The sequence below is a fragment of the Ovis aries genome, chromosome 7 (genome assembly GCF_016772045.2).
Source record: "Ovis aries strain OAR_USU_Benz2616 breed Rambouillet chromosome 7, ARS-UI_Ramb_v3.0, whole genome shotgun sequence".
Lineage (NCBI taxonomy): Eukaryota > Metazoa > Chordata > Mammalia > Artiodactyla > Bovidae > Ovis > Ovis aries.
Genome location: NC_056060.1, coordinates 64355012 through 64369980, shown reverse-complemented (window position 1 = coordinate 64369980; position 14969 = coordinate 64355012). Strand labels below are relative to the sequence as shown.

The 14969-nt window shown below is 37.8% G+C and overlaps 1 non-coding gene across 1 annotated transcript; it reads left to right on the top strand.

Annotated features, from left to right (window-relative positions):
* The first annotated feature begins 14183 nt into the window (after positions 1-14183).
* LOC114115981 (U6 spliceosomal RNA) lies at positions 14184-14291 on the top strand. Its single transcript, XR_003590081.2, has one exon. It is a non-coding gene; the product is annotated as a U6 spliceosomal RNA (small nuclear RNA).
* Positions 14292-14969: the final 678 nt, after the last annotated feature.

Sequence of the window (14969 nt, the reverse complement as noted above, 5' to 3'; positions counted from 1 at the left end):
AGGCAAGAGTTCTATAGAATGCAATTTGCTGTAGCATATTTCACAAAGAGTCGTTAATATAACTTATTGACATCATACATTTTATGTGGCCTTTCATGTAGCAATTCTCTACTATAAAAATTGACTTAATAAGTTCAGAATAGTTTGAAATCATTCATTCAGCTCAAAGAGTAGAGCTGGGCTTTCTTGTTGAATAACCAACATCTAAGAAGAAAGAAAGCCAAAATTCTAGCCATATAGCACATGAAATTTAAAATATATCATAGAGCTTAATTTCTATTTATTAAAATTCTTTCCATCTTCATTTTTTCTTATTTAATTTTTCAGCTTTATTGAGGTATAATTGAGATACAAAGCTATAATATTCTAAAGTGTACAACTTGGTGGTTTGCTATGCATATACATTGTAAAAGAATTCCCACTATTTACTTGCCATATCTATCATCTCACATATTTACCTTTTTTTCTCCTTTGATGAGAACCCTTAATTTCTACTCTCTTAGCAAACTCAATTTTACAATACAATGTTATCAACTATAGTCACTGTTATACATTAGATTCTCAGACCTTATTCATCTTATAACTGAAAGTTTTTACCCTTGAATCATCTTCTTCCCATTTTCCTCACCTCTCAGGCCTTGTCAACAATTCTATTCTGTTTCTGTGAGTTTGACTTTTTCTCTTTTTTTAGGTTCCACATATAAATAACAGCAAACAGTATTTGTCTTTCTCTAGCTTATTTCACTAGCAAAATTCCCTCCAGTTTCGTCCATGGTGTCACAGATGCGAGAATTTCCTCCCATTCCATAGATTGCATTTTTCATGGCTGAATAATATTCTGGTGTTTGTGGGGGGGCATTTTCTTTATCCATCTCTCTGTCAATGGACAATGTTTATATAACTTGACTACTGTGAATAGTAATGCAAATATGGGAGTATAGATTTTTGAGTTTTGAGTGAGTGATTTCATTTCCTTTTGATATATATTCAGAAGTGGAACTGCTAGATCATATGGTAGCTCTTTTTAAATTTCTTGAGGAATCTCTATACTGTTTCCATAGTGGCTGTACTAGTTTGCCTTCCCACCAACAGTATACAGCATTCCCTTTTCTTCACTTCCTTACCAACATCTATTATTTCGTATCTTTTTGATAATAGACATCCTAGCTATATATGGTGATATTTCATTGTGATTTTGATTTTATTTTCCTGATGATTAGTGATGTTGAACACTGTCTTGTATATCGATTGGCCATTTGTATGTTTCCTTAGAAAAATGTCACTCAGAGCTTTGCCCATTTTTAAATCGGGTTATTTGATATTTTGATTTTGAGTTACATGGGTTTCTTGTATATTTGGGATATTAACCACCTATAGAATATGTATTTTGAAAATACTTTCTCCTGTTCCATAGATTGCCTTTTCATTTTGTTGTTAAGTTTCCTTTGCTGTGCAAAAGCTTTTAATTTGCTGCCACTGCTGCTAAGTCACATCAGTCGTGTCCAACTCTGTGCAACCCCATAGACGGCAGCCCACCAGGCTCCTGTTGCTGGGATTCTCCAGGCAAGAACACTGGAGTGGGTTGCCATTTCCCTCTCCAATGCGTGAAAGTGAAAAGTGAAAGTAAAGTCGCTCAGTCATGTCCGACTCTTAGCGACCCCATGGACTGCAGCCTACCAGGCTCCTCCGCCCATGGGATTTTCCAGGCAAGAATACTGGAATGAGTTGTCAGTGCCTTCTCCATTTAATTTGCCATATAGTCCCATTTGTTTATTTTTGCTTTTACTTTTGGTGTCAAATTAAAAAAAATAATTATCAAGACCAATTTGAAGGAGCTTACACCCTGTTTTCTTCTGAGTTTTAGTTTCTAGTCTTACATTCAAGTTTTTAATCCATTTTGAGTTGATATTTGTGTACAGTGTAAGATAGGGGTCTAGTTTTATTCTTTCTCATATGACTTCCCTGGTAGCTTAGCTGGTGAAGAATCCGCCTGCAATGCTGGAGACTCCGGTTGATTCCTGGGTCGAAAAGTTCCCCTGGAAAAGGGATAGGCTACCTTCTCCAGTATTCTTGGGCTTCCTTTGTGGCTCAGCTGGTAAAGAATCTGCCTGCAATGCGGGAGGCCTGGGTTCAATCCCTGGGTTGGGCACGGCAACCCACTCCAGTATTCTTGCCTAGAGAATCACCGTAGACAGAGGAGCTTGGCAGGCTATAGTCCACGGGATCTCAAAGAGTAGGACATGACTGAGCAACTAAGCACAAGCACACATATAGCTTTTCCAGTACCAATTACTGAAAATATACCTTTCCATTGTATATTCTTGGCTCCTTTATGGAAAGTCAATTAACCATATATGCATGGATTTTGTCCTAGGATTTCTATTCTCTTCCATCAACCTTTGTGTCTGTTTCCATACCAATACCCTACCGCTTTGATTGCTATAGCCTTGAAATATAGTTTGAAATCAGAAACTGTGATATCCCCAGTTTCTTAAGATTGCTTTTGCTATTTGTGGGTCCTTTGTGATTCCATATAAATTTTATGATTGTTTTTTCTATTTCTGTGAAAGATGCCATTGAAATTTTGATAGGGATTGCATTGAATTTGTAGATCACCTTGGATGTGGACATTTAAAAATGTTAATTCATCCACAAACATGAAATATACCCCATGGTTTTACATGCTTTATTTTCTTGTTTGAATTATAAACACATCGTTCTGTATCTCTGTATGGTTGGTACAGACAGGACTTCATCTTCTCTTTCTTTTGGACTCAGAGGGAGAGGGAGAGGGTGGGATGATTTGGGAGAATGGCATTCTAACATGTATACTATCATGTAAGAATCGAATCACCAGTCTATGTCTGACGCAGGATACAGCATGCTTGGGGCTGGTGCATGGGGATGACCCAGAGGGATGTTGTGGGGAGGGAGGTGGGAGGGGGGTTCATGTTTGGGAACGCATGTAAGAATTAAAGATTTTAAAATTAAAAAAATAAATTAATTAATTTAAAAAAATCTCCAATATTTTGCAATTTATAACTGACTGTTTTCAATGTAAAGAATTAGAATCAATAATAGAATCAAACATAAATTTCTAAGTCAGTTGGGAAGATGTCTCCAGACTAATGTTTTTTAAATTAAGGTATAACTTATATACAGTTAAAACTCACCCTTTCTAATGTGAGTATCACAATGAAGATATTGAAAAATCACATCTCCTCCAAGAGTCCTTCATGTACTGTTTAGTTAGACGCCCATCTGCCCATTCTCACCTATTTTTGAACCATATAGCTTTGAATGCCATGCAAATAAAATTATAGACTATGTAGCCTTTGAGTCTGACTTTACTCACTTGCCTGCCAGGCTCTTCTGTCCATGGAATTCTCCAGGCCAGAATACTGGAGTGGGTTAGCTGTTCCCTTCTCCAGGCTATCTTCCCAACCTAGGGATCAAACTCAGGCCTCCTGCATTGCAGGCAGATTCTTTACCAGCTGAGATACCAGGGAATCCCACACTCACTTAGCCTAATGCATTTGCGATTCATCAGTGTTGCTGCATGTATGAATAGCTCATTCATTTTTGTTATTGAGTTGTTAGTTATCCATTGTACATATGTACCACAGCTACTTATCCATTACTCTGGTGAAGAACGTTTGTGTTATTCACAGTTTCGGATGATTATGAATAAAGAGTCTACAAACATTTGTGTGGATATAAGTTTTCATTTCACTTGAGTAAATACTTAGGAATGAAATTGCTGGATTATATTGTAAGCACAGATTTAACATTTAACCATCAAATTGTTTGCAACATTGCTATACCTTTTTGCATTCTCTCCAGCAATGTATAAAAGTTCCAGTTGCTCCATATCTATACCAATCCTTGGTATTCTCAGGGATTTTTATTTTAACTGTTTTCATGGGAATGTAGTGATATCTCATGTAGTTTTAACTTTAATTTCACTAGTAATTAATAGGGCTTCCCAGGTGGCACTGGTGGTAAAGAACCTGTCTGCCAATGCAGGAGACGGAAGAGAACCCAGGTTCAGTCCCTGGGTCGGGAAGGTCCCCTGGAGAAGGAAATGGCAACCCACTCCAGTATTCTTGCCTGGAGAATCCCATGGACAAAGGAGACTGGATGGCTGAATCGATTGAGCATGCTTGCAAGTGATTAATGATGTTGATCATCTTTTCATGCTCTTGACTATCACTCATTTACCTTTGGTGATGTGTCAGTACAAGTCTTTTGCCCATTTTTTTCATTGAGCTGTTTGGCTGCCCGAGCTCTGAGAGTTATTTATATATTCTGCATACTAGTACTTTATCAGTTGTGTGTTTTGAAAATATTTTATGTTATTTTGTGACTTGACTTTTCATTCTCTTGATAGCATTTTCTAAAGAGCAGAAGTTCATAATTTTGGTAAAGTCTAATTTATCAAACTTTTTCTTTTAGTTATTATGTTTCTGGTATCATCTCTAAAAAATCTTTGCAAAATGAAAGGGCACAAAATTTCTCACCATTATCTTCTTACAAAAGATTTAAAGTTTTAAATTTTACATTGGACCTATAATCCATTGACAGATAATTGTCTAAGGCAGGGGTGACATTCAAGATGTGGATTACAGTGAATGGGTTGATGTTCATATATATATATATATATGTATGTATATATTTTTTGGTGCATGAAGGTCCAAATATTACAGTGTCATTTGTTGAAAAGGCTATCCACTCTCCACTTGATTAACTTCAAAACTTTTAAAGCAATATAATTAAAAATAGAAAAACCATGGAATACTTAGGTATGAACCTACAAAATTTGCAAGATCTGTATGCTAAGGACAACACACTGATGAAAGAAACCAAAGAAGATTTAAATGAAAGGAGAGATAAACACTATTCTTGGATTGAAATATCGAATATTGTTAAGATTTCAGTCCATCTTTCCAACTACTCTATAGATTCACTACAATCCCAATCAAAATCTCAATAGAATTTTTAGAAATTAAGTTGATTCTAAAATTTATATGAAAATCCCAAGGATCTAGAGTAGTCAAAACAATATGGAGAAAGAACAAAGTTGGATGGCTCATACTACCTGTTTTTAAGGCTTACTAAAAATTTTATTAAGCATTGTTATTGTTCAGTCACCCAGTCATGTCCGACTCTTTGTGACCCCGTGGACTGCAGTATGCCAGGCCTCCCTGTCCCTCACCATCTCCCAAAGTTTGCCCAAGTTCATGTCCATTGCTTCAGTGATGCCATCCAGCCATCTCATCCTCTGACACCTTCTTTTTCTTCTGCCCTCAATCTTTCACAGCATTAGGGACTTTTCCAATGAGTCAGCTGTGCACATCAGATGACCAAAATACTGGAGCTTAAGCTTCAGCATCAGTCCCTTTAATGAGTATCTCTTAAAATTGACTGGTTTGATCTCCTTGCTGTCCCAGGGACTCTCAGGAGTCTTCTCCATCACCACAGTTTGAAGCCATCAATTCTTTGGTGCTCTGTCTTCTTTATGTATTAAGGATAAGAGTATGATATTGGCAAATGGATATACACAGAGATCAATGAACATATAGAGAGTATAGAAATAAATTCATAGGGATGATGAATTGAGTTTTGACAAAGATGCAAGGGAAATTAGATGAATAATGATAATTTTCAACTAGTGGTGCTGAAACAACTTAATATCTATATTTTAAAACAACGATAATAACAAAAGTAAAACCATGGGGCCATGGTAGTTAAAAGGTTTATAGTTAACCCAAAAGGACAAGACTCATTTATTTTCTCTGTAGATTTCCAAACCTCTGATATTCCAAGTCACTTTTTATTCGCCCCTAAATATGACTCAATAAGACAAAAGATTTTCTTATGAGAATTCAGGCTTCTAGAGTTTTTCTTTTTTCTATGTTTATAGAACAAGTACTCTGCATGTCTATTGGCATTTGGCAATTTTCTCATTTCCTTATTTATTTCTTTGGGAGTATTAATCTGTCTCTAATTGACATCTAAGAGCTGTTTATATGTGTAGGATATTATACTTGTTTGACACAGCATTCAAGTATTTTTTTCCAAGTTTCTCATTTGCTGTTTATTTTGGTTCACACACTTTTTGAAATACAAGAGTTTTAATTTTTTTTTTTTTTTGCAGACAAAGATATAAATCTTTTTCTTTTTGCCTACTTTCTTATTCTAAATTCTCCTGAAGAGCTTCAGGATGTCCATGAATCTTTCAGAAATGTATCTTAAATTAGATGTACATATAAGAGTATAAAATATACATATAAAGTAGGTTCAATTTCCCTTTTATGAATTCTTATATACTTTGGCGTGTAGTTTTCTTTTCCAGTATAGTAGAAGTTGGGTAGTAAGAGAATCTTTCTCTATGTAAACATTTCCAAGCTGTTTTAAAGAGCACTGGCAATTACAAAGAAGTTACAGATTTGAGTTGCAGAATTATAGTGCAAGCAACTAATTAATAAAAAAGATTTAGACGATATGATTTGCTTATCTATCTATGACTCTTGTCTAAGTATTTCAAAGCATTTAACTGGCACCATAATAGTTTACTATTGTCTCATCAAATGGTATTTTTAAAGTGTTCCTGTGATTTGGAGGCTTACATAGCTAATCGCACCTGAAATGATAATCATCTCAGCCTGCACACAGGCACATAAAATAAGGCAGACATTTCTGAGTCCACTTTTAAAAGGGAAAATGAATACCAAGGTGCTAAAATTCAATTTCTATGATGAGTTTGTTCCATAATTACTATTTTTTTAAAGTCTAATTCCATGATGACTCCCCTAGTTGATGAATAGAAAAGAAATGGGGGAATTGCTACTGCTGAAAAAGAAAAGAAGATTTACAAATAGTGACACATTACACAGATGGGTAATTTGCATATTGAGTCATCTAAGCTTAAGTTGGCTTGGACATTCTACAGAAAGTTTTTAGAAATCCAGTGTTTCAGTTATTGGACACAACCCAACAATCTAATTCTAACAGTGTAATGTTTCATTGCTGAATAAGTCAATGCACAACATAGAATTAAGAGGCTCATTAATTATATGGTCATAAATTTCAGAGTGAAAAAGGCAAATTGGGTATCTTGGAGTAATTAATGGCTTTGGAGGATGAACAGCCAATTAAGGTGATTAACCAAATGAAAAGCTCACCTAGGCTCCTTGACAAAAAAATCACAGAGACTGTGAAAACGATGGAACTTGTGTTTGTCACTTTTAATCTGTACTTTTGACTTAAAAAAGTCTTTAAAAGCCAAAGAGAAATAATTGCAATGCTTAATTTATATCAGCACATATGAGGAAAACACTTGATATTCGTCAGGAACAGCTCTGAGTGGGACTTGTTTTGAGAAATCTTTCTACTCTGCATTCAATATGTCCTCACATCCTGACCAGATAATACCACTGTAAATACACACAGAGAAGGAAGGGCCAGAGGGGAAATTCTTTTCTAATTAAAGAGAATGATTCTTTAAGTTTACCAATGATGAATAATTTTCCAGTAGCCGAAGATGTCGAGCTCTGAAGCAATACATACATTTAACTGAATGTAGGTAAGTGTTATAAGTTAAATAAGCAGGGTGACAATATACAGCCTCGACTTACTCCTTTTCCTATTTGGAACCAGTCTTTTGTTCCATGTCCAGTTCTAACTGTTGCTTCCTGACCTGCATATAGGTTTCTCAAGAGGCAGGTCAGGTGGTCTGTATTCCCATCTCTTTCAGAATTTTCCACAGTTCATTGTGATCCACACAGTCAAAGGCTTTGGCATAGTCAATAAAGCAGAAATAGATGTTTTCTGGAACTCTCTTGCTTTTTCCTTGATCCAGCGGATGTTGGCAATTTGATCTCTGGTTCCTCTGCCTTTTCTAAAACCAGCTGGAACATCTGGAAGCTCACGGTTCATGTATTGCTGAAGCCTGACTTGGAGAATTTTGAGCATTACTTTGCTAGCGTGAGAGATGAGTGCAATTGTGTGGTAGTTTGAGCATTCTTTGGCATTGCCTTTCTCTGGGCTTGGAATGAAAACTGCCCTTTTCCAGTCCTGTGGCCACTGCTGAGTTTTCCAAATTTGCTGGCATATTGAGTGCAGCACTTTCACAGCACTGTCTTTCAGGATTTGAAACAGCTCAGCTGGAATTCCATCACCTCCACTAGCTTTGTTCGTAGTGATGCTTCCTAAAGCCCACTTGACTTCACATTGCAGAATGTCTGGCTCTAGGTGAGTGATCACACCATCGTGATTATCTTGGTCATGAAGATCTTTTTTGTACAGTTCTGTGTATTTTTGCCACCTCTTCTTAATATCTTTTGCTTCTGTTAGGTCCAGACCATTTCTGTCCTTTATCGAGCCCATCTTTGCATGAAATGTTCCCTTGGTATCTCTAATTTTCTGTTTTTTTTAGTAGTGTGCATCATTTATTTATATTTTATTTATTATTTTTTAATAGATTTATTTATTTTAATTGGAGGTTAATTACTTTACAATATTGTATTGGTTTTGCCATACATCAACATGAATCCACCACAGGTATACATGTGTTCCCCATCCCACCTCCCTCCCTGTACCATCCCTCTGGGTCATCCCAGTGGACCAGCCCTGATTACCCTGTCTCATGCATCGAACCTAGACTGGCAATCTGTTTCACATATGATAATATACATGTTTCAATGCTATTCTCTCAAATCATCCCACCCTCGCCTTCTCCCACAGAGTCCAAAGGACTGTTCTATACATCTGTGTCTCTTTTGCTATCTTGCATATAGGGTCATTGTTACCATCTTTCTAAATTCCATATATATGCGTTAGTATACTGTATTTGTGTTTTTCGTTCTGACTTACTTCACTCTATAATAGGCTCCAGTTTCATCCACTTCATTAGAACTGATTCAAATGTATTCTTTTTAATGACTGAGTAATATTCCATTGTGTATATGTACCACTGCTTTCTTATCCATTCATCTGCTGATGGATATCTAGGTTGCTTCCATGTCCTTGCTGTTATAAACAGTGCTGCAATGAACATTGGGGTACACATGTCTCTTTCAATTGTGGTTTCCTCAGTGTGTATGCCCAGCAGTGGGATTGCTGGGTCATAAGGCAGTTCTATTTCCAGTTTTTGAAGGAATCTCCACACTGTTCTCCATAGTGGCTATACTAGTTTGCATTCCCACCAACAGTGTAAGAGCGTTCTTGAAGAGATCTCTAGTCTTTCCCATTCTGTTCTTTTCCTCTATTTCTTTGCATTGATTGCTGAGGAAGGCTTCCTTATCTCTTACTGCTATTCTTTGGAACTCTGCATTCAGACACTTATGTCTTTCCTTTTCTCCTTTGCTTTTCACTTCTTTTCTTTTCACAGCTATATGTAAGGCCTCCCCAGACAGCCATTTTGCTTTTTTGCACTTCTTTTCATGGGGATGGTCTATATCCTTGTCTCCATAGTTCATCAGGCACTCTATCTCTCAGATCTAGTCCCTTAAATCTATTTCTCACTTCCACTGAATAATCATAAGGGATTTGATTTAGGTCATACCTGAATGGTCTAGTGGTTTTCCCTACTTTCTTCAATTTGAGTCTGAATTTGGTAATAAGGAGTTCATGATCTGAGCCACAGTCAGCTCCCTTTCTTGTTTTTGCTGATTGTATAGAGCTTCTCCATCTTTGGCTGCAAATAATATAATCAATCTGATTTTAGTATTGACCATCTGGTGATGTCCATGTGTAGAGTCTTCTCTTGTGTTGTTGGAAGAGGGTGTTTGCTATGACCAGTGCGTTCTCTCGGCAAAACTCTATTAGCCTTTGTCCTGCTTCATTGTGTATTCCATGGCCAAATTTGCCTGTTACTCCAGGTGTTTCTTGACTTCCTACTTTTGAATTCCAGTCCCCTATAATGAAAAGGACATCTTTTTGGGGGTGTTAGTTCTAAAAGGTCTTATAGATCTTCATAGAACTGTTCAACTTCAGCTTCTTCAGCATTACTGGTTGGGGCATAGACTTGGATTACTGTGATACTGAATGGTTTGCCTTGGAAACGAACAGAGATCATTCTGTCGTTTTTGAGATTGCATCTAAGTACTGCATTTTGGACTCTTTTGTTGACCATGATGGTTACTCCATTTCTTCTAAGGGATTCCTGCCCGCAGTAGTAGATATAATGGTCATCTGAGTTAATTTCATCCATTCCACTCCGTTTTAGTTTGCTGATTCCTAGAATGTCAACATTCACTCTTGCCATCTCTTGTTTGCCCACTTCCAATTTGCCTTGATTCATGGACCTGACATTCCAGGTTCCTATGCAATATTGCTCTTCACAGCATCGGACCTTGCTTCTATCACCAGTCACATCCACAGCTGGGTATTGTTTTTGCTTTGGCTCCATCCCTTCATTCTTTCTGGAGTTATTTCTCCACTGATCTCCAGTAGCATATTGGGTACCTACTGACTTGGGGAGTTCCTCTGTAGCCACCTGAATAAGTTTTAGCAGAAACGATTCTTAAATTACGAGACCATCAACAAATAAGAAATTATTTCCAGTTTCAGATCACAGGAAAAACATTGTCAAGACATGAGTGATAAAAGAGCAAATTAACAAGTGTTTGTGCAATTTTAATGGGAAATATGATGAAGGGTGAATGCTAAGAAAATAGTTTCAGTACAGACAGACTCAATAACCAAATCAGTTTCTGCTGATCTGGGAAAGCATTCATAATGCATATATCTGCACGATAAAGCACCAGCCACTTCCTATCCCACAAGCAGCAGGACTTCATTTCAACAAATGCTTTATTTTTTCAAAGGACTGTTGTTAAGGTCAAAATCAATGACCTCAAGTTAAAACTCTGCTTTCCAAGATGGTTACATAATCGTAATGCCTCTGCCTTTCCAGAGGCGACTGGACCCAAGGTCCCAGCCACTTGGCATTGAAATGAAGGGTCCTGGGGTGATTTTCTTCGCATGCAGGTGTGCTCCAGTGCACAGGGCCCTGTCTCTGGAATCCAGCTCAGTATGTGCACAAAGAGAAAAACTAACTTGCCCTTTGTCCTCATGAGAGGAAACCTTGTGTCAAAAAACATCAGCCTTATTTCCAAGCTGAAACTGCCTAAACCTAAAGCTTTAATTGTCAGGGGCTGTCCTACATTCTAGAATGTCCTAAGCTCTGGAGTCTCACTGCCACTGGAGATTCACAGCGATGTGGAGAAACCATTCATGTGTAAGAGGCCTGTCCTAAAGGACATGTCACCAAAAATATTAGAAAAGTATATCACCTATAACACAGTCTGTATGCCTGTGTCCCCCAAAGATTATATCATGGAACTGTTCTATTGAACCTCAAACCCTGGAAAAACAATACAGTGATTTATCCTGACCAGAGATATTTCCATGTTCTCATAGAAAATTTGAATTAGATGACCATCGTGGGCAGTTAAAGACATTCAGAGTAAAAAGATATTTATTCTGAGTATAACATTACAGATATAAATATGTTTTTATGTTTTATTAGCCATCTTTTTGGATAAAGGACAGAAATGGTATGGACCTAACAGAAGCAGAAGATATTAAGAAGAGGTGGCAAGAAAACGCAGAAGAACTGTACAAAAAAGATCTTCAAAAACTCACCTAGAGCCAGACATCCTGGAATATGAAGTCAAGTGGGCCTTAGAAAGCATCACTGAGAACCAAGCTAGTGGAAGTGATAGAATTCCAGTTGAGCTATTTCAAATCCTGAAAGATGATACTGTGAAAGTGCTGAAGTCAATATGCCAGCAAATTTGGAAAACTCAGCAGTGGCCACAGGACTGGAAAAGGTCAGTTTTCATTCCAAGCCCAGAGAAAGGCAATGCTAAAGAATGCTCAAACTACTGCACAATTGCACTCATCTCACACGCTAGCAAAGTAATGCTCAAAATTCTCCGAGTCAGGCTTCAGCAATACGTGAACCGTGAGCTTCCAGATGTTCCAGCTGGTTTTAGAAAAGGCAGAGGAACCAGAGATCAAATTGCCAACATCCGCTGGATCAAGGAAAAAGCAAGAGAGTTCCAGAAAAACATCTATTTCTGCTTTATTGACTATGCCAAAGCCTTTGACTGTGTGGATCACAATAAACTGTGGAAAATTCTAAAAGAGATGACCTGCCTCTTGAGAAACCTATATGCAGGTCAGGAAGCAACAGTTAGAACTGGACATGGAACAACAGACTGGTTCCAAATAGGAAAAGGAGTAAGTTGAGGCTGTATATTGTCACCCTGCTTATTTAACTTCTGTGCAGAGTACATCATGAGAAACACTGGACTGGAAGAAACACAAGCTGGAATCATGATTGCCGGGAGAAATGTCAATAACCTCAGATATGCAGATGACACCACCTTTATGGCAGAAAGTGAAGAGGAACTAAAATGCCTCTTGATGAAAGGAAAGAGGAGAGTGAAAGAGTTGGCTTAAAGCTCAACATTCAGAAAACGAAGATCATGGCATCTGGTCCCACCACTTCATGGGAAATAGATGGGGAAACAGTGGAAACAGTGTCAGACTTAATTTTTTGGGGCTCCAAAATCACTGCAGATGGTGACTGCCGCCATGAAATTAAAAGACACTTACTCCTTGGAAGGAAAGTTATGACCAACCTAGATAGCATATTCAAAAGCAGAGACATTACTTTGCCAACTAAGGTCCGTCTAGTCAAGGCTATGGTTTTCCCAGTGGTCATGTATGGATGTGAGATTTGGACTGTGAAGAAAGCTGAGCATCGAAGAATTAATGCTTTTGAACTGTGGTGTTGGAGAAGACTCCTGAGAGTCCCTTGGACAGCAAGGAGATCCAACCAGTCCATTCTAAAGGAGATCAGTCCTGGGTGTTCATTGGAAGGACTGATGCTGAAGCTGAAACTCCAATACTTTGGCCACCTCATGCAAAGAGTTGACTCATTGGAAAAGACTCTGATGCTGGGAGTGATTGTGGGCAGGAGGAGAAGGGGACGACAGAGGATTAGATGGCTGGATGGCATCACTGACTCAATGGACATGAGTTTGAGTGAGCTCCGGGAGTTCGTGATGGACAGGGAGGCCTGGCAGGCTGCGATTCATGGGGTCGCAAAGAGTCGGACACGACTGAGCAACTGAACTGAACTGAATATGAGGGCAACATTATTTGGACTAAGCTACAGGTGGGGTGTGAGGTATGGACATTTAATGTGGAATCAAAACATGTTAGAGCTGGGAGAAACCATAGGAACCCTCTGGACCAGCCATTTCCAAACCTCCAGGTGTGTAAGAATCATTTAGGGAACTGGATGACAATGTAGACTCCCAGGTCTTATCCCAAAGATGCCAGTTCTGGGAATCTGCTTTGGTATAGGAGGATAATGCTTAAAAGACTACTTAATCCAACTACTGTGGTACACAGTAGAGGAAGTTGGGAACCAGGGAAAGTAAATGCCATGCGCAGGGACACACGGGAGAGTATTATCAGACATAAATCCATCAGCTAGACAGAGCACTTGAAGGCTATCTAACATCCTAAGATGGTGGGAAAACTGCCATTTACTACAGTCCCTGACTGAATAGCCAGCTTGATACCAAAATGGTAATTGCTTTTGCTAGGAACAAAACATTAGTTTCTGCCCTTAGTTATGTGGAAAACACATATGAGCATAATTTAAATGCCCTTTCTGTCATAGGAATCCACTTATAATTACACAGCATTCACAGGGAATCAGGAAGGCTGGATTCTAGACCCCCTTTTGCTGTAGGATTCTTTTAGGGAAGGCACCTCTCACTTTTACTTCACGTGTTGATGATGCTGAAGCCAGGCTAAGAGACCCTAATATCTCTTCCAGACCTGAAATTATGAGTTTTACCACAGGCAGAAATATCCAGCTTGTTCCTTCCATTTTAGTCACTTAATTGTTGTATGAATGATAGTAATTACATATACTAGCAGTTCATGGTGAGTACTAAGTACCAGACAGTGTCCTAAGCATGTTATGTAATTTTTTTGCACTTAATTCTCACAATAACTCACTGTTATTTTATCCATTTTTTTCAAATGTCGAAACTGAGGCAAAGAGGTTGATTAACTTTCCTAAGATTACATAATTAGTGTGTTGCACAGCTGGGAAGAAATCAGATGATGGGGGAAATAAGAAAAACAAGAAAGTGCTTGCTTCGGCAGCACATATACTAAAAATTGGAACGATACAGAGAAGATTAGCATGGCCCCTACGCAAGGATGACACGCAAATTCGTGAAGCGTTCCATATTTTAAAAAAAAAGAAAAACAAGATATTACGAAGATATAATACATTTAAATATTAGTGTTTTGTCAGTATTTTTCTTTGCCCTTTGCCTTTCCCCCACTAGAACGTCTGGCCTCTTCTGAAGTAAGAACTCCAATATCCAGTGCTGATTAACAAAGGCTCAAGTTGGAAAGATACTGCTCGTTTCTTTAATTCTTTTGTTATTGTTGTTCAATCACTAAGTTGTGTTCGACTCTCTGCGACCCCATGGACTGCAGCATGCCAGTCTCCCCTGTCCTCCGCTATCTCCTGGAATTGATGCTAAAATAAATTGATTCTTTATTACTTAATTACTTTAAAATAATGATAGTAAGCACTGCTACCATTGTATATATCCATGGAATCAATACAGATATTGATGATGTAACACAAAAATTCAAAGCTCTATAGAAGTCTTTTACATCCTTTTAAAATTCCCCTTTTTAGTTTAGGATAATGAGCTAGACTTTTAAATCCAAGACAAATTATGTGAACATTATACCTTATATTAAGCCAATTAAACTTAACAAATAGAGTTACTATCTAGCAATATGAAGAGGATCAACAGCCTGAAACTACCTATTTAGGATTATATGATATCTGACTACATTTTTAAAAGAATTTTCTAACATTTAACTCTAACAACTCTTAAGAAACTACACTAATA